The following is a 14,909-nucleotide window of genomic DNA, read 5'->3' on the forward strand; positions in this document are numbered from 1 at the left end:
ACGACAGGAAAAACCTTGTGCGAACTGTAAAAGTGAAGACTGCTTCTTCAGAATTTGTGCGACCTGTTGACAAACTGTGTCTCGTTATGGAAGACAATTAGTAGAGCTGTCTACAAACATAACAGAACTTTCAAAGGGATGTGCTAAGTAAAAGTGTAAACACATGAATATTGACAATTAAGTGTTTATTTAGGAGTGTTTGTGGGTTATTGTTTCTTAGTTAAGATAATTGTTTCATTTCATCCTACAATTAGGAGGCCGGTGTGTAAGTGTCAAAATTGTTAAGTTATTATTTGCAAAGTTCAGAATCATATTTCCTTTGTTTGTTATCAAAGTATTGAAATATAAATCATATTTCGTTTTTGGCAAGTATTAATTCATATTTCATTTCTTCTCCATTCAAATTTATGTTTACTCATCATAATATGCCAAGGGGCATAACTGCTTAGTATCGTGTATTATCTTCCATGTGGCCCTAAAAGCATGCAGCATGCATGTGAGAATGAAAGAAATGAGAAAAGGTTTTTAGGATAAAAGAGTCTAAAAACAATGGTGAGTTTGCCAAATTTTGTCATATATATTATTTTATCATTATCTACCTGTGTATAAATGTTTTAGAGCAGTTATTTAGTCATAAAATGTTTTTCATCGTTTGTTTACATTTTGCATAGTATTTCATGTCACTGAGAGGTAGTCAATTTTATTAGGTTAATTCATTTATAATGTCATTATGATTATTTGCATTAATGCATCATTTGATCAAAATAGTAATTATTGTTTATTTATTTGTATTTCAGTCAATCTGAAAATAATGAGATTCTAGTTAAGAAAAGAAAGACATTTATCTCAATGGAAACAAAAAGAATGTAAAGAAAAGAAAGAATGCAAAACATGAAAGAATAAAGAAATCATCATTTGAGAAAGAAAGACTTCAATTTTTTACAATTAGCATATAGACTATAGGGAGTCGTTGGTCATAACTGAAAAAAGTTATCCAAATCGTCAAAGATAACTAAACAAATACCTGGTTGACATGGGGATCGTATCCACGACATCCGCCTGATTAGCAACTTACTGAGCTAATCGGTCGTCTGAGAGGGATGGTTGATCAAAGACGGTATACTCTTAAATATGCCTTTTTAGGAAAAGTGTGAAGGTTAAGACGTTGTTTCATGAAACATATAGCATATAGGTAGCGTGGCCGAGTGGTCTAAGGCGCTGGTTTTAGGCACCAGTCTCTCCGGAGACGTGGGTTCGAATCCCACCGCTGCCATATGGTTTGTTTTTGTCCTTGATCCCTTCAAAGATAGACAAGACCTCTGTGAGGTTAACTTAAATACCTGTGCCTTCATGCCAAAGATTACCAGAAATTGAAAGGGTTCGTTATGCAAGTCGCTTTGCAAATGTTTTCACCACTCCTTTTTTGACTATAGGGAGTCGTTGGTTATACTGAAAACAAATATCCAAATCGTCAAAGAAAACGAAACATATACGTGGTTGACATGGGGATCGTATCCACGACATCCACCTTATTAGCAACTTACTGAGCTAATCGGTCGTCTGAGAGGGATGGTTGATCAAAGACGGTATACTCTTAACTATGCCTTTTTAGGAAAAGTGTGAAGGTTAAGACGTTGTTTCATGAAACGTTTAGCATATAGGTAGCGTGGCCGAGTGGTCTAAGGCGCTGGTTTTAGGCACCAGTCTCTCCTGAGGCGTGGGTTCGAATCCCACCGCTGCCATATGGTTTGTTTTTGTCCTTGATCCCTTCAAAGATAGACAAGACCTCTGTGAGATTAACTAAAATACCTGTCCTTCATGCCAAGGATTACCAGAAATTGAAAGGGTTCGTTATGCATGTCGCTTTCCAAAGGTTTCACCACTCCTTTTTTGACTATAGGGAGTCGTTGGTCATAACTGAAAAAAGTTATCCAAATCGTCAAAGATAACTAAACAAATACGTGGTTGACATGGGGATCGTATCCACGACATCCGCCTGATTAGCAACTTACTGAGCTAATCGGTCGTCTGAGAGGGATGGTTGATCAAAGACGGTATACTCTTAAATATGCCTTTTTAGGAAAAGTGTGAAGGTTAAGACGTTGTTTCATAAAACATATAGCATATAGGTAGCGTGGCCGAGTGGTCTAAGGCGCTGGTTTTAGGCACCAGTCTCTCCGGAGACGTGGGTTCGAATCCCACCGCTGCCATATGGTTTGTTTTTGTCCTTGATCCCTTCAAAGATAGACAAGACCTCTGTGAGGTTAACTTAAATACCTGTGCCTTCATGCCAAGGATTACCAGAAATTGAAAGGGTTCGTTATGCAAGTCGCTTTGCAAATGTTTTCACCACTCCTTTTTTGACTATAGGGAGTCGTTGGTCATAACTGAAAAAACTTATCCAAATCGTCAAAGAAAACGAAACATATACGTGGTTGACATGGGGATCGTATCCACGACATCCGCCTTATTAGCAACTTACTGAGCTAATCGGTCGTCTGAAAGGGATGGTTGATCAAAGACGGTATACTTTTAACTATGCCTTTAAGGAAAAGTGTGAGGGTTAAGACGTTGTTTCATCAAACGTTTAGCATATAGGTAGCGTGGCCGAGTGGTCTAAGGCGCTGGTTTAAGGCACCAGTCTCTGCGGAGGCGTGGGTTCGAATCCCACCGCTGCCATATGGTTTGTTTTTGTCCTTGATCCCTTCAAAGATAGACAAGACCTCTGTGAGGTTAACTTAAATACCTGTGCCTTCATGCCAAGGATTACCAGAAATTGAAAGGGTTCGTTATGCAAGTCGCTTTGCAAATGTTTTCACCACTCCTTTTTTGACTATAGGGAGTCGTTGGTCATAACTGAAAAAAACTTATCCAAATCGTCAAAGAAAACTAAACATATACGTGGTTGACATGGGGATCGTATCCACGACATCCGCCTTATTAGCAACTTACTGAGCTAATCTTTCGTCTGAAGGGGATGGTTGATCAAAGACGGTATACTCTTAACTATGCCTTTAAGGAAAAGTGTGAGGGTTAAGACGTTGTTTCATGAAACGTTTAGCATATAGGTAGCGTGACCGAGTGGTCTAAGGCGCTGGTTTTAGGCACCAGTCTCTGCGGAGGCGTGGGTTCGAATCCCACCGCTGCCATATGGTTTGTTTTTGTCCTTGATCCCTTCAAAGATAGACAAGACCTCTGTGAGGTTAACTTAAATACCTGTGCCTTCATGCCAAGGATTACCAGAAATTGAAAGGGTTCGTTATGCAAGTCGCTTTGCAAATGTTTTCACCACTCCTTTTTTGACTATAGGGAGTCGTTGGTTATACTGAAAACAAATATCCAAATCGTCAAAGAAAACGAAACATATACGTGGTTGACATGGGGATCGTATCCACGACATCCACCTTATTAGCAACTTACTGAGCTAATCGGTCGTCTGAAAGGGATGGTTGATCAAAGACGGTATACTCTTAACTATGCCTTTTGAGGAAAAGTGTGAAGGTTAAGACGTTGTTTCATGAAACGTTTAGCATATAGGTAGCGTGGCCGAGTGGTCTAAGGCGCTGGTTTTAGGCACCAGTCTCTGCGGAGGCGTGGGTTCGAATCCCACCGCTGCCATATGGTTTGTTTTTGTCCTTGATCCCTTCAAAGATAGACAAGACCTCTGTGAGGTTAACAAAAATACCTATGCTTTCTTGCCAAAGATTACCAGAAATTGAAAGGGTTCGATATGCATGTCGCTTTCCAATGGTTTTCAACACTCCTTTTTTGACTATAGGGAGTCGTTGGTCATAACTGAAAAAACTTATCCAAATCGTCAAAGAAAACTAAACATATACGTGGTTGACATAGGGATCGTATCCACGACATCCACCTTATTAGCAACTTACTGAGCTAATCGGTCGTCTGAGAGGGATGGATGATCAAAGACGGTATACTCTTAAATATGCCTTTTTAGGAAAAGTGTGAAAGTTAAGACGTTGTTTCATGAAACATTTAGCATATAGGTAGCGTGGCCGAGTGGTCTAAGGCGCTGGTTTTAGGCACCAGTCTCTCCGGAGGCGTGGGTTCGAATCCCACCGCTGCCATATGGTTTGTTTTTGTCCTTGATCCCTTCAAAGATAGACAAGACCTCTGTGAGGTTAACTTAAATACCTGTGCCTTCATGCCAAGGATTACCAGAAATTGAAAGGGTTCGTTATGCAAGTCGCTTTGCAAAGGTTTTCACCACTCCTTTTTTGACTATACGGAGTCGTTGGTCATAACTGAAAAAAAATATCCAAATCGTCAAAGAAAACAAAACATTTACGTGGTTGACATGGGGATCGTATCCACGACATCCACCTTATTAGCAACTTACTGAGCTAATCGGTCGTCTGAGAGGGATGGATGATCAAAGACGGTATACTCTTAAATATGCCTTTTTAGGAAAAGTGTGAAGGTTAAGACATTGTTTCATGAAACATTTAGCATATAGGTAGCGTGGCCGAGTGGTCTAAGGCGCTGGTTTTAGGCACCAGTCTCTCCGGAGGCGTGGGTTCGAAATCCCACCGCTGCCATATGGTTTGTTTTTTTGTCCTTGATCCCTTCAAAGATAGACAAGACCTCTGTGAGGTTAACTTAAATACCTGTGCCTTCATGCCAAGGATTACCAGAAATTGAAAGGGTTCGTTATGCAAGTCGCTTTGCAAATGTTTTCACCACTCCTTTTTTGACTATAGGGAGTCGTTGGTCATAACTGAAAAAAAATATCCAAATCGTCAAAGAAAACAAAACATTTACGTGGTTGACATGGGGATCGTATCCACGACATCCACCTTATTAGCAACTTACTGAGCTAATCGGTCGTCTGAGAGGGATGGATGATCAAAGACGGTATACTCTTAAATATGCCTTTTTAGGAAAAGTGTGAAAGTTAAGACGTTGTTTCATGAAACATTTAGCATATAGGTAGCGTGGCCGAGTGGTCTAAGGCGCTGGTTTTAGGCACCAGTCTCTCCGGAGGCGTGGGTTCGAATCCCACCGCTGCCATATGGTTTGTTTTTGTCCTTGATCCCTTCAAAGATAGACAAGACCTCTGTGAGGTTAACTTAAATACCTGTGCCTTCATGCCAAGGATTACCAGAAATTGAAAGGGTTCGTTATGCAAGTCGCTTTGCAAAGGTTTTCACCACTCCTTTTTTGACTATAGGGAGTTGTTGGTCATAACTGAAAAAAAATATCCAAATCGTCAAAGAAAACAAAACATATACGTGGTTGACATGGGGATCGTATCCACGACATCCACCTTATTAGCAACTTACTGAGCTAATCGGTCGTCTGAGAGGGATTGATGATCAAAGACGGTATACTCTTAAATATGCCTTTTTAGGAAAAGTGTGAAGGTTAAGACGTTGTTTCATGAAACATTTAGCATATAGGTAGCGTGGCCGAGTGGTCTAAGGCGCTGGTTTTAGGCACCAGTCTCTCCGGAGGCGTGGGTTCGAATCCCACCGCTGCCATATGGTTTGTTTTTGTCCTTGATCCCTTCAAAGATAGACAAGACCTCTGTGAGGTTAACTAAAATACCTGTCCTTCATGCCAAGGATTACCAGAAATTGAAAGGGTTCGTTATGCAAGTCGCTTTGCAAAGGTTTTCACCACTCCTTTTTTGACTATAGGGAGTCGTTGGTCATAACTGAAAAAAAATATCCAAATCGTCAAAGAAAACAAAACATTTACGTGGTTGACATGGGGATCGTATCCACGACATCCACCTTATTAGCAACTTACTGAGCTAATCGGTCGTCTGAGAGGGATGGATGATCAAAGACGGTATACTCTTAAATATGCCTTTTTAGGAAAAGTGTGAAGGTTAAGACATTGTTTCATGAAACATTTAGCATATAGGTAGCGTGGCCGAGTGGTCTAAGGCGCTGGTTTTAGGCACCAGTCTCTCCTGAGGCGTGGGTTCGAATCCCACCGCTGCCATATGGTTTGTTTTTTTGTCCTTGATCCCTTCAAAGATAGACAAGACCTCTGTGATGTTAACTTAAATACCTGTGCCTTCATGCCAAGGATTACCAGAAATTGAAAGGGTTCGTTATGCAAGTCGCTTTGCAAAGGTTTTCACCACTCCTTTTTTGACTATAGGGAGTCGTTGGTCATAACTGAAAAAAAATATCCAAATCGTCAAAGAAAACAAAACATTTACGTGGTTGACATGGGGATCGTATCCACGACATCCACCTTATTAGCAACTTACTGAGCTAATCGGTCGTCTGAGAGGGATGGATGATCAAAGACGGTATACTCTTAAATATGCCTTTTTAGGAAAAGTGTGAAGGTTAAGACGTTGTTTCATGAAACATTTAGCATATAGGTAGCGTGGCCGAGTGGTCTAAGGCGCTGGTTTTAGGCACAAGTCTCTCCGGAGGCGTGGGTTCGAATCCCACCGCTGCCATATGGTTTGTTTTTGTCCTTGATCCCTTCAAAGATAGACAAGACCTCTGTGAGGTTAACTTAAATACCTGTGCCTTCATGCCAAGGATTACCAGAAATTGAAAGGGTTCGTTATGCAAGTCGCTTTGCAAAGGTTTTCACCACTCCTTTTTTGACTATACGGAGTCGTTGGTCATAACTGAAAAAAAATATCCAAATCGTCAAAGAAAACAAAACATTTACGTGGTTGACATGGGGATCGTATCCACGACATCCACCTTATTAGCAACTTACTGAGCTAATCGGTCGTCTGAGAGGGATGGATGATCAAAGACGGTATACTCTTAAATATGCCTTTTTAGGAAAAGTGTGAAGGTTAAGACATTGTTTCATGAAACATTTAGCATATAGGTAGCGTGGCCGAGTGGTCTAAGGCGCTGGTTTTAGGCACCAGTCTCTCCGGAGGCGTGGGTTCGAATCCCACCGCTGCCATATGGTTTGTTTTTTTGTCCTTGATCCCTTCAAAGATAGACAAGACCTCTGTGATGTTAACTGAAATACCTGTGCCTTCATGCCAAGGATTACCAGAAATTGAAAGGGTTCGTTATGCAAGTCGCTTTGCAAATGTTTTCACCACTCCTTTTTTGACTATAGGGAGTCGTTGGTCATAACTGAAAAAAAATATCCAAATCGTCAAAGAAAACAAAACATTTACGTGGTTGACATGGGGATCGTATCCACGACATCCACCTTATTAGCAACTTACTGAGCTAATCGGTCGTCTGAGAGGGATGGATGATCAAAGACGGTATACTCTTAAATATGCCTTTTTAGGAAAAGTGTGAAGGTTAAGACGTTGTTTCATGAAAATTTAGCATATAGGTAGCGTGGCCGAGTGGTCTAAGGCGCTGGTTTTAGGCACAGGTCTCTCCGGAGGCGTGGGTTCGAATCCCACCGCTGCCATATGGTTTGTTTTTGTCCTTGATCCCTTCAAAGATAGACAAGACCTCTGTGAGGTTAACTTAAATACCTGTCCTTCATGCCAAGGATTACCAGAAATTGAAAGGGTTCCTTATGCATGTCGCTTTGCAAAGGTTTCACCACTCCTTTTTTGACTATACGGAGTCGTTGGTCATAACTGAAAAAACTTATCCAAATCGTCAAAGAAAACTAAACATATACGTGGTTGACATGGGGATCGTATCCACGACATCCTACTTATTAGCAACTTACTGAGCTAATCGGTCGTCTGAGAGGGATGGATGATCAAAGACGGTATACTCTTAAATATGCCTTTTTAGGAAAAGTGTGAAGGTTAAGACGTTGTTTCATGAAACATTTAGCATATAGGTAGCGTGGCCGAGTGGTCTAAGGCGCTGGTTTTAGGCACCAGTCTCTCCGGAGGCGTGGGTTCGAATCCCACCGCTGCCATATGGTTTGTTTTTGTCCTTGATCCCTTCAAAGATAGACAAGACCTCTGTGAGGTTAACTTAAATACCTGTGCCTTCATGCCAAGGATTACCAGAAATTGAAAGGGTTCGTTATGCAAGTCGCTTTGCAAAGGTTTTCACCACTCCTTTTTTGACTATACGGAGTCGTTGGTCATAACTGAAAAAAAATATCCAAATCGTCAAAGAAAACAAAACATATACGTGGTTGACATGGGGATCGTATCCACGACATCCGCCTTATTAGCAACTTACTGAGCTAATCGGTCGTCTGAGAGGGATGGATGATCAAAGACGGTATACTCTTAAATATGCCTTTTTAGGAAAAGTGTGAAGGTTAAGACGTTGTTTCATGAAACATTTAGCATATAGGTAGCGTGGCCGAGTGGTCTAAGGCGCTGGTTTTAGGCACAAGTCTCTCCGGAGGCGTGGGTTCGAATCCCACCGCTGCCATATGGTTTGTTTTTGTCCTTGATCCCTTCAAAGATAGACAAGACCTCTGTGAGGTTAACTTAAATACCTGTGCCTTCATGCCAAGGATTACCAGAAATTGAAAGGGTTCGTTATGCAAGTCGCTTTGCAAATGTTTTCACCACTCCTTTTTTGACTATACGGAGTCGTTGGTCATAACTGAAAAAAATTATCCAAATCGTCAAAGAAAACTAAACATATACGTGGTTGACATGGGGATCGTATCCACGACATCCACCTTATTAGCAACTTACTGAGCTAATCGGTCGTCTGAGAGGGATTGATGATCAAAGACGGTATACTCTTAAATATGCCTTTTTAGGAAAAGTGTGAAGGTTAAGACGTTGTTTCATGAAACATTTAGCATATAGGTAGCGTGGCCGAGTGGTCTAAGGCACTGGTTTTAGGCACCAGTCTCTCCGGAGGCGTGGGTTCGAATCCCACCACTGCCATATGGTTTGTTTTTGTCCTTGATCCCTTCAAAGATAGACAAGACCTCTGTGAGCTTAACTTAAATACCTGTGCCTTCATGCCAAGGATTACCAGAAATTGAAAGGGTTCGTTATGCAAGTCGCTTTGCAAAGGTTTTCACCACTCCTTTTTTGACTATAGGGAGTCGTTGGTCATAACTGAAAAAAAATATCCAAATTGTCAAAGAAAACAAAACATTTACGTGGTTGACATGGGGATCGTATCCACGACATCCACCTTATTAGCAACTTACTGAGCTAATCGGTCGTCTGAGAGGGATGGATGATCAAAGACGGTATACTCTTAAATATGCCTTTTTAGGAAAAGTGTGAAGGTTAAGACGTTGTTTCATCAATACATTTAGCATATAGGTAGCGTGGCCGAGTGGTCTAAGGCGCTGGTTTTAGGCACCAGTCTCTCCGGAGGCGTGGGTTCGAATCCCACCGCTGCCATATGGTTTGTTTTTGTCCTTGATCCCTTCAAAGATAGACAAGACCTCTGTGAGGTTAACTAAAATACCTGTCCTTCATGCCAAGGATTACCAGAAATTGAAAGGGTTCGTTGTGCAAGTCGCTTTGCAAAGGTTTTCACCACTCCTTTTTTGACTATAGGGAGTCGTTGGTCATAACTGAAAAAAAATATCCAAATCGTCAAAGAAAACAAAACATTTACATGGTTGACATGGGGATCGTATCCACGACATCCACCTTATTAGCAACTTACTGAGCTAATCGGTCGTCTGAGAGGGATTGATGATCAAAGACGGTATACTCTTAAATATGCCTTTTTAGGAAAAGTGTGAAGGTTAAGACGTTGTTTCATGAAACATTTAGCATATAGGTAGCGTGGCCGAGTGGTCTAAGGCGCTGGTTTTAGGCACCAGTCTCTCCGGAGGCGTGGGTTCGAATCCCACCGCTGCCATTTGGTTTGTTTTTGTCCTTGATCCCTTCAAAGATAGACAAGACCTCTGTGAGGTTAACTTAAATACCTGTCCTTCATGCCAAGGATTACCAGAAATTGAAAGGGTTCCTTATGCATGTCGCTTTGCAAAGGTTTCACCACTCCTTTTTTGACTATACGGAGTCGTTGGTCATAACTGAAAAAACTTATCCAAATCGTCAAAGAAAACTAAACATATACGTGGTTGACATGGGGATCGTATCCACGACATCCACCTTATTAGCAACTTACTGAGCTAATCGGTCGTCTGAGAGGGATGGATGATCAAAGACGGTATACTCTTAAATATGCCTTTTTAGGAAAAGTGTGAAGGTTAAGACGTTGTTTCATGAAACATTTAGCATATAGGTAGCGTGGCCGAGTGGTCTAAGGCGCTGGTTTTAGGCACCAGTCTCTCCGGAGGCGTGGGTTCGAATCCCACCGCTGCCATATGGTTTGTTTTTGTCCTTGATCCCTTCAAAGATAGACAAGACCTCTGTGAGGTTAACTTAAATACCTGGGCCTTCATGCCAAGGATTACCAGAAATTGAAAGGGTTCGTTATGCAAGTCGCTTTGCAAAGGTTTTCACCACTCCTTTTTTTGACTATAGGGAGTCGTTGGTCATAACTGAAAAAAAATATCCAAATCGTCAAAGAAAACAAAACATATACGTGGTTGACATGGGGATCGTATCCACGACATCCACCTTATTAGCAACTTACTGAGCTAATCGGTCGTCTGAGAGGGATTGATGATCAAAGACGGTATACTCTTAAATATGCCTTTTTAGGAAAAGTGTGAAGGTTAAGACGTTGTTTCATGAAACATTTAGCATATAGGTAGCGTGGCCGAGTGGTCTAAGGCGCTGGTTTTAGGCACCAGTCTCTCCGGAGGCGTGGGTTCGAATCCCACCGCTGCCATTTGGTTTGTTTTTGTCCTTGATCCCTTCAAAGATAGACAAGACCTCTGTGAGGTTAACTTAAATACCTGTCCTTCATGCCAAGGATTACCAGAAATTGAAAGGGTTCCTTATGCATGTCGCTTTGCAAAGGTTTCACCACTCCTTTTTTGACTATACGGAGTCGTTGGTCATAACTGAAAAAACTTATCCAAATCGTCAAAGAAAACTAAACATATACGTGGTTGACATGGGGATCGTATCCACGACATCCACCTTATTAGCAACTTACTGAGCTAATCGGTCGTCTGAGAGGGATGGATGATCAAAGACGGTATACTCTTAAATATGCCTTTTTAGGAAAAGTGTGAAGGTTAAGACGTTGTTTCATGAAACATTTAGCATATAGGTAGCGTGGCCGAGTGGTCTAAGGCGCTGGTTTTAGGCACCAGTCTCTCCGGAGGCGTGGGTTCGAATCCCACCGCTGCCATATGGTTTGTTTTTGTCCTTGATCCCTTCAAAGATAGACAAGACCTCTGTGAGGTTAACTTAAATACCTGTGCCTTCATGCCAAGGATTACCAGAAATTGAAAGGGTTCGTTATGCAAGTCGCTTTGCAAAGGTTTTCACCACTCCTTTTTTGACTATAGGGAGTCGTTGGTCATAACTGAAAAAAAATATCCAAATCGTCAAAGAAAACAAAACATATACGTGGTTGACATGGGGATCGTATCCACGACATCCACCTTATTAGCAACTTACTGAGCTAATCGGTCGTCTGAGAGGGATTGATGATCAAAGACGGTATACTCTTAAATATGCCTTTTTAGGAAAAGTGTGAAGGTTAAGACGTTGTTTCATGAAACATTTAGCATATAGGTAGCGTGGCCGAGTGGTCTAAGGCGCTGGTTTTAGGCACCAGTCTCTCCGGAGGCGTGGGTTCGAATCCCACCGCTGCCATATGGTTTGTTTTTGTCCTTGATCTCTTCAAAGATAGACAAGACATCTGTGAGGTTAACTTAAATACCTGTCCTTCATGCCAAGGATTACCAGAAATTGAAAGGGTTCCTTATGCATGTCGCTTTGCAAAGGTTTCACCACTCCTTTTTTGACTATACGGAGTCGTTGGTCATAACTGAAAAAACTTATCCAAATCGTCAAAGAAAACTAAACATATACGTGGTTGACATGGGGATCGTATCCACGACATCCACCTTATTAGCAACTTACTGAGCTAATCGGTCGTCTGAGAGGGATGGATGATCAAAGACGGTATACTCTTAAATATGCCTTTTTAGGAAAAGTGTGAAGGTTAAGACGTTGTTTCATGAAACATTTAGCATATAGGTAGCGTGGCCGAGTGGTCTAAGGCGCTGGTTTTAGGCACCAGTCTCTCCGGAGGCGTGGGTTCGAATCCCACCGCTGCCATATGGTTTGTTTTTGTCCTTGATCCCTTCAAAGATAGACAAGACCTCTGTGAGGTTAACTTAAATACCTGTGCCTTCATGCCAAGGATTACCAGAAATTGAAAGGGTTCGTTATGCAAGTCGCTTTGCAAAGGTTTTCACCACTCCTTTTTTGACTATAGGGAGTCGTTGGTCATAACTGAAAAAACTTATCCAAATCGTCAAAGAAAACTAAACATATACGTGGTTGACATGGGGATCGTATCCACGACATCCACCTTATTAGCAACTTACTGAGCTAATCGGTCGTCTGAGAGGGATGGATGATCAAAGACGGTATACTCTTAAATATGCCTTTTTAGGAAAAGTGTGAAAGTTAAGACGTTGTTTCATGAAACATTTAGCATATAGGTAGCGTGGCCGAGTGGTCTAAGGCGCTGGTTTTAGGCACCAGTCTCTCCGGAGGCGTGGGTTCGAATCCCACCGCTGCCATATGGTTTGTTTTTGTCCTTGATCCCTTCAAAGATAGACAAGACCTCTGTGAGGTTAACTTAAATACCTGTGCCTTCATGCCAAGGATTACCAGAAATTGAAAGGGTTCGTTATGCAAGTCGCTTTGCAAAGGTTTTCACCACTCCTTTTTTGACTATAGGGAGTCGTTGGTCATAACTGAAAAAAAATATCCAAATCGTCAAAGAAAACAAAACATATACGTGGTTGACATGGGGATCGTATCCACGACATCCACCTTATTAGCAACTTACTGAGCTAATCGGTCGTCTGAGAGGGATTGATGATCAAAGACGGTATACTCTTAAATATGCCTTTTTAGGAAAAGTGTGAAGGTTAAGACGTTGTTTCATGAAACATTTAGCATATAGGTAGCGTGGCCGAGTGGTCTAAGGCGCTGGTTTTAGGCACCAGTCTCTCCGGAGGCGTGGGTTCGAATCCCACCGCTGCCATATGGTTTGTTTTTGTCCTTGATCCCTTCAAAGATAGACAAGACCTCTGTGAGGTTAACTAAAATACCTGTCCTTCATGCCAAGGATTACCAGAAATTGAAAGGGTTCCTTATGCAAGTCGCTTTGCAAAGGTTTTCACCACTCCTTTTTTGACTATACGGAGTCGTTGGTCATAACTGAAAAAAAATTATCCAAATCGTCAAAGAAAACTAAACATATTCGTGGTTGACATGGGGATCGTATCCAAGACATCCACCTTATTAGCAACTTACTGAGCTAATCGGTCGTCTGAGAGGGATGGATGATCAAAGACGGTATACTCTTAAATATGCCTTTTTAGGAAAAGTGTGAAGGTTAAGACGTTGTTTCATGAAACATTTAGCATATAGGTAGCGTGGCCGAGTGGTCTAAGGCGCTGGTTTTAGGCACCAGTCTCTCCGGAGGCGTGGGTTCGAATCCCACCGCTGCCATATGGTTTGTTTTTGTCCTTGATCCCTTCAAAGATAGACAAGACCTCTGTGAGGTTAACTTAAATACCTGTGCCTTCATGCCAAGGATTACCAGAAATTGAAAGGGTTCCTTATGCAAGTCGCTTTGCAAATGTTTTCACCACTCCTTTTTTGACTATACGGAGTCGTTGGTCATAACTGAAAAAACTTATCCAAATCGTCAAAGAAAACTAAACATATACGTGGTTGACATGGGGATCGTATCCACGACATCCGCCTTATTAGCAACTTACTGAGCTAATCGGTCGTCTGAGAGGGATGGATGATCAAAGACGGTATACTCTTAAATATGCCTTTTTAGGAAAAGTGTGAAGGTTAAGACGTTGTTTCATGAAACGTTTAGCATATAGGTAGCGTGGCCGAGTGGTCTAAGGCGCTGGTTTTAGGCACCAGTCTCTCCGGAGGCGTGGGTTCGAATCCCACCGCTGCCATATGGTTTGTTTTTGTCCTTGATCCCTTCAAAGATAGACAAGACCTCTGTGAGGTTAACTTAAATACCTGTGCCTTCATGCCAAGGATTACCAGAAATTGAAAGGGTTCGTTATGCAAGTCGCTTTGCAAAGGTTTTCACCACTCCTTTTTTGACTATAGGGAGTCGTTGGTCATAACTGAAAAAAAATATCCAAATCGTCAAAGAAAACAAAACATATACGTGGTTGACATGGGGATCGTATCCACGACATCCACCTTATTAGCAACTTACTGAGCTAATCGGTCGTCTGAGAGGGATTGATGATCAAAGACGGTATACTCTTAAATATGCCTTTTAGGAAAAGTGTGAAGGTTAAGACGTTGTTTCATGAAACATTTAGCATATAGGTAGCGTGGCCGAGTGGTCTAAGGCGCTGGTTTTAGGCACCAGTCTCTCCGGAGGCGTGGGTTCGAATCCCACCGCTGCCATATGGTTTGTTTTTGTCCTTGATCCCTTCAAAGATAGACAAGACCTCTGTGAGGTTAACTTAAATACCTGTGCCTGCATGCCAAGGATTACCAGAAATTGAAAGGGTTCGTTATGCAAGTCGCTTTGCAAAGGTTTTCACCACTCCTTTTTTGACTATAGGGAGTCGTTGGTCATAACTGAAAAAAAATATCCAAATCGTCAAAGAAAACAAAACATATACGTGGTTGACATGGGGATCGTATCCACGACATCCACCTTATTAGCAACTTACTGAGCTAATCGGTCGTCTGAGAGGGATTGATGATCAAAGACGGTATACTCTTAAATATGCCTTTTTAGGAAAAGTGTGAAGGTTAAGACGTTGTTTCATGAAACATTTAGCATATAGGTAGCGTGGCCGAGTGGTCTAAGGCGCTGGTTTTAGGCACCAGTCTCTCCGGAGGAGTGGGTTCGAATCCCACCGCTGCCATATGGTTTGTTTTT

At 41.8% G+C, this 14,909-nt stretch overlaps 30 non-coding genes across 30 annotated transcripts; all 30 read left to right on the top strand.

Moving 5' to 3' along the window:
* The first annotated feature begins 1,191 nt into the window (after positions 1 to 1,191).
* Trnal-uag lies at positions 1,192 to 1,273 on the top strand. The gene has a single exon. It is a non-coding gene; the product is annotated as a tRNA-Leu (tRNA).
* Positions 1,274 to 1,660: 387 nt separating this feature from the next.
* Positions 1,661 to 1,742, top strand: Trnal-uag. The gene has a single exon. It is a non-coding gene; the product is annotated as a tRNA-Leu (tRNA).
* Positions 1,743 to 2,128: 386 nt separating this feature from the next.
* Positions 2,129 to 2,210, top strand: Trnal-uag. The gene has a single exon. It is a non-coding gene; the product is annotated as a tRNA-Leu (tRNA).
* Positions 2,211 to 2,597: 387 nt separating this feature from the next.
* On the top strand, positions 2,598 to 2,679 carry Trnal-aag. The gene has a single exon. It is a non-coding gene; the product is annotated as a tRNA-Leu (tRNA).
* Positions 2,680 to 3,067: 388 nt separating this feature from the next.
* Trnal-uag lies at positions 3,068 to 3,149 on the top strand. The gene has a single exon. It is a non-coding gene; the product is annotated as a tRNA-Leu (tRNA).
* Positions 3,150 to 3,536: 387 nt separating this feature from the next.
* Positions 3,537 to 3,618, top strand: Trnal-uag. Its single transcript has one exon. It is a non-coding gene; the product is annotated as a tRNA-Leu (tRNA).
* A 388-nt stretch (positions 3,619 to 4,006) lies between these two features.
* Positions 4,007 to 4,088, top strand: Trnal-uag. Its single transcript has one exon. It is a non-coding gene; the product is annotated as a tRNA-Leu (tRNA).
* Positions 4,089 to 4,476: 388 nt separating this feature from the next.
* Trnal-uag lies at positions 4,477 to 4,559 on the top strand. Its single transcript has one exon. It is a non-coding gene; the product is annotated as a tRNA-Leu (tRNA).
* Positions 4,560 to 4,949: 390 nt separating this feature from the next.
* Positions 4,950 to 5,031, top strand: Trnal-uag. The gene has a single exon. It is a non-coding gene; the product is annotated as a tRNA-Leu (tRNA).
* Positions 5,032 to 5,419: 388 nt separating this feature from the next.
* Positions 5,420 to 5,501, top strand: Trnal-uag. Its single transcript has one exon. It is a non-coding gene; the product is annotated as a tRNA-Leu (tRNA).
* Positions 5,502 to 5,888: 387 nt separating this feature from the next.
* Trnal-uag lies at positions 5,889 to 5,970 on the top strand. Its single transcript has one exon. It is a non-coding gene; the product is annotated as a tRNA-Leu (tRNA).
* A 390-nt stretch (positions 5,971 to 6,360) lies between these two features.
* Positions 6,361 to 6,442, top strand: Trnal-uag. The gene is given in 2 exon segments: positions 6,361 to 6,398; positions 6,408 to 6,442. It is a non-coding gene; the product is annotated as a tRNA-Leu (tRNA).
* Positions 6,443 to 6,830: 388 nt separating this feature from the next.
* Trnal-uag lies at positions 6,831 to 6,912 on the top strand. The gene has a single exon. It is a non-coding gene; the product is annotated as a tRNA-Leu (tRNA).
* Positions 6,913 to 7,301: 389 nt separating this feature from the next.
* Positions 7,302 to 7,383, top strand: Trnal-uag. Its single transcript is given in 2 exon segments — positions 7,302 to 7,339; positions 7,349 to 7,383. It is a non-coding gene; the product is annotated as a tRNA-Leu (tRNA).
* A 386-nt stretch (positions 7,384 to 7,769) lies between these two features.
* On the top strand, positions 7,770 to 7,851 carry Trnal-uag. Its single transcript has one exon. It is a non-coding gene; the product is annotated as a tRNA-Leu (tRNA).
* Positions 7,852 to 8,239: 388 nt separating this feature from the next.
* Positions 8,240 to 8,321, top strand: Trnal-uag. Its single transcript is given in 2 exon segments — positions 8,240 to 8,277; positions 8,287 to 8,321. It is a non-coding gene; the product is annotated as a tRNA-Leu (tRNA).
* Positions 8,322 to 8,709: 388 nt separating this feature from the next.
* On the top strand, positions 8,710 to 8,791 carry Trnal-uag. The gene has a single exon. It is a non-coding gene; the product is annotated as a tRNA-Leu (tRNA).
* A 389-nt stretch (positions 8,792 to 9,180) lies between these two features.
* Trnal-uag lies at positions 9,181 to 9,262 on the top strand. The gene has a single exon. It is a non-coding gene; the product is annotated as a tRNA-Leu (tRNA).
* Positions 9,263 to 9,649: 387 nt separating this feature from the next.
* Trnal-uag lies at positions 9,650 to 9,731 on the top strand. The gene has a single exon. It is a non-coding gene; the product is annotated as a tRNA-Leu (tRNA).
* A 386-nt stretch (positions 9,732 to 10,117) lies between these two features.
* Trnal-uag lies at positions 10,118 to 10,199 on the top strand. Its single transcript has one exon. It is a non-coding gene; the product is annotated as a tRNA-Leu (tRNA).
* Positions 10,200 to 10,588: 389 nt separating this feature from the next.
* Positions 10,589 to 10,670, top strand: Trnal-uag. The gene has a single exon. It is a non-coding gene; the product is annotated as a tRNA-Leu (tRNA).
* Positions 10,671 to 11,056: 386 nt separating this feature from the next.
* On the top strand, positions 11,057 to 11,138 carry Trnal-uag. The gene has a single exon. It is a non-coding gene; the product is annotated as a tRNA-Leu (tRNA).
* A 388-nt stretch (positions 11,139 to 11,526) lies between these two features.
* Positions 11,527 to 11,608, top strand: Trnal-uag. Its single transcript has one exon. It is a non-coding gene; the product is annotated as a tRNA-Leu (tRNA).
* A 386-nt stretch (positions 11,609 to 11,994) lies between these two features.
* On the top strand, positions 11,995 to 12,076 carry Trnal-uag. Its single transcript has one exon. It is a non-coding gene; the product is annotated as a tRNA-Leu (tRNA).
* Positions 12,077 to 12,464: 388 nt separating this feature from the next.
* On the top strand, positions 12,465 to 12,546 carry Trnal-uag. The gene has a single exon. It is a non-coding gene; the product is annotated as a tRNA-Leu (tRNA).
* Positions 12,547 to 12,934: 388 nt separating this feature from the next.
* Trnal-uag lies at positions 12,935 to 13,016 on the top strand. The gene has a single exon. It is a non-coding gene; the product is annotated as a tRNA-Leu (tRNA).
* Positions 13,017 to 13,404: 388 nt separating this feature from the next.
* On the top strand, positions 13,405 to 13,486 carry Trnal-uag. The gene has a single exon. It is a non-coding gene; the product is annotated as a tRNA-Leu (tRNA).
* Positions 13,487 to 13,874: 388 nt separating this feature from the next.
* Positions 13,875 to 13,956, top strand: Trnal-uag. The gene has a single exon. It is a non-coding gene; the product is annotated as a tRNA-Leu (tRNA).
* A 387-nt stretch (positions 13,957 to 14,343) lies between these two features.
* On the top strand, positions 14,344 to 14,425 carry Trnal-uag. The gene has a single exon. It is a non-coding gene; the product is annotated as a tRNA-Leu (tRNA).
* Positions 14,426 to 14,813: 388 nt separating this feature from the next.
* On the top strand, positions 14,814 to 14,895 carry Trnal-uag. The gene has a single exon. It is a non-coding gene; the product is annotated as a tRNA-Leu (tRNA).
* Positions 14,896 to 14,909: the final 14 nt, after the last annotated feature.

Source organism: Haliotis rufescens, unplaced genomic scaffold (assembly GCF_023055435.1).
Source record: "Haliotis rufescens isolate VD_foot unplaced genomic scaffold, xgHalRufe1.0.p SCAF_15, whole genome shotgun sequence".
Lineage (NCBI taxonomy): Eukaryota > Metazoa > Mollusca > Gastropoda > Lepetellida > Haliotidae > Haliotis > Haliotis rufescens.